We start from the raw sequence: 2,686 nt of genomic DNA on the forward strand, positions 1-2,686 counted from the left end.
CCGGCCTCGGCCTCCCGCCCGCCTCGGCCTCCTGCCCGGCCTCCCGCCCGGCCCCAGTCCCGGCCTCGGTCCCGGGCCCGGGCGGACGCACGGGCCGGTGGCATCCTGGCAGGGCCAAGGAGGCCGCTCGGCCCTCGCCGTCCACGCTGCCTGCCCGCCGCCGCCGCCCCCCGGCCCCGGCCCGGTGCCCCATTTTGGGGCCCGAAGGCCTGCGCGTGGCTGGGCTGCGCCGGAGGCCGGTGCTTGGCGTCCGCCCAGGCGCTCGCTGCCGCCATCGCCGCCTCCGCCGCCGGACCGGCCCCAGGGAGGGGGGAAGCTGCTTGTGAAGTGCCCGGCAGGGCCACGCGGGCTGGAGCTGCAGCCGGCTCCCGGCCGGAGCCTTCCTCCCGCCGGCGTCGGCCTCGGCCGCGTCCCGTCCCGTCCCCCCAACGCYGCCGCCTCCGCCCGGGTTGCAGGCCTCAGTGCGGCGTGCCGGGGGCCCGCTCCCCTCCTCGGCCCCACGAGCGGCTCCGGGAAGGGGGTCTGGCTTGTGTTAAACCCCGGCGTGTCCCCCCCTTTCCCTCTCCTCCGCGCCAGTGACCTTCCCGGCGGCCCYGGCCACGCTGGGGGAAGGGCCGCAGTGGCCGGGACGGTGTCGGAGCAGCCACGTGGATTTTCTCTTCCTAAATCCCCCCCCCCCCTTTCGGCTGCTGCTGGCGCCCCGGGGCCTGGCTTTGGGGCACGCCAGGACCACATATGGGGCAGGGTGCAGGTCGCCCTGACGGGGTGATGCCGTTTCCAGGTGGATGGGGCTGTCCCCGGGCCTCCCCTCCTCCTGGGTGCTGGTGGCTTGGCACGAGGGGGTCCCCAGGACCTCTGGGCACCGGGGACACGGGCRGACACGGTGCTGAGCCCTCCTGGGGGTGCCGAAACCAGGCTGACCCGGAGCCAACTTGCCAGACAGCCCCCAGGAAAGACCCCTGGGAGCACCTGGGGGGGGGGGCGGCTCTGGGGCCACCTCCAAACAGCCCTGGGGGGTCCTGCCCGCTCATGGGCTTCCCCCCACCGGGACACGCTTGGTGGCTGAAAAATCCCTTCGTTCTCCTTCGTCACCCTGGCCAAGCTCCCAGCTGGGTCTCCGGGAGCTGCTGGGGATGGAAGAGGGTCCAGTTCTGCTCCCCCCCCCCGGAAGTCTCCTGCTGGGGCTCTGGAGTTGAGGACAGTTCTGGGCAGATGGGACTGGCGAGGGGACTCTGGGAGGAACAGGGACCCCCATCCTGGGACCAACCAGTYGGCCCAGTGGGAGGGGACTGGTGGATGCTGGCAGAACACACTGGGTGCTACTGGGAACAACATAGCAAGCCCAGCCCCCCCTTCCCTCCCCGCCCAAGGCTCCCATCCTCATCACACCGGGAGCTGCTTAGGGTTAGGGAGGACCAAGGAGTCTTCCTGGCCCCCAAATCTTGCCTGGCCAAGGGGCTGGAGGGTTTCCAATTCCCCTGTGCTTTGCTTGGACTCATCCCAGTGCGGCACTGGGGAACACTGGTGGCACTGGGCTCATGGTCCTCTGTACCCCGGGGTGCCCACAGCCCGGCGAGGGGCAGCAATAGCAGCTCCAGCCCCTCTCCAAGCCTGCTGCGGGCACACGAGGAGGCCTGCGCCCACCTGTGGGGGACCCCCGGCCCCCGGGCTGAGCTCTCCGACGAAGGCCCCCCCCCCCCGGCCCCTGCCCTCGTCTTTGTTTCACACTTAAGAGCCTCTAATTAAAACCAGCCACAAAAGCCCTGGCTCGCTGCACGCTCAAGGTGCCAGCGGAGGATGGGGGTCCGTCACCATGGGAACCTGCGGGGCCCCCAGCACAGGCGCTCCTGACCCCGTGYGTGAGTGGGCACATGCTTGCACACGCACGCACAGTGCTGGGGGAGAGCGTGCAAGCAGGACGGGGGGTCAGTGGGAGCACTGGAGAGTGCTTGTGTGAAACGTCYGCTGGGATAAAAGTGTGTGTGTGCGTGCGTGTGTGCCCCACGGTAGTGTGTAGTCTTGTGTGGGGGTGCACATTTTCATGCATGCCTGTGTGTGGACAYGCATGTGTGCAGACATGTGCATCACAAGTGTGTGGGCGCACGTATGTGCACGCTGTGTGTGCAGGCGTGTGCGTGCAAGCATGCACGTGCCCAAGTGTGTGCATGCATGTGGGTGTACCTTCGTGTGTGGATGCCTATGTCTGTGTATGCGTGCGCACACGTGTCTGTGCATGCCTCTGTGTGCGTGTGTGTCTGTGTGCACGTGCAGCTGTGTGCGCGCACACGCACACACACCTGCCTGCAGCTGTGTTGCTTCACATCCGTGCCTGGCGCCTGCAAACGCTGTGGGGAAGAACCCCGTCGTGTGGGTTAGGGAGGTCACCTACCGGTGCCTGCTGTCCTCTGAGGCCTGGTCTGTACTGGTCCCTACTGGTCTGTACTGGTGTAGTGGGCTGCAATGGCTCCCTGGCTGGGGGAATCTGTGAGCAGAACTGGCTGAGTGGGCTGTGGGGTGAGCCGTGGGAGAAGGTGTGGGGTGCACCGCAGGGTGAGCCATGGGGTGCACTGCAGGGTGAGCTGCAGGGTGCATTACAGGGTGAGCCGTGGGGTGAGCCACAGCGTGAGCCATGGGGTGAGCCGCGGGGGGCATTATGGGGTGAGCCGTGGGGTGAGCTGTGGGGTGC

Source organism: Rhea americana, unplaced genomic scaffold (assembly GCF_003343005.1).
Source record: "Rhea americana isolate MKP2758 unplaced genomic scaffold, rheAme1 scaffold_561, whole genome shotgun sequence".
Classification (NCBI taxonomy): Eukaryota; Metazoa; Chordata; class Aves; order Rheiformes; family Rheidae; genus Rhea; species Rhea americana.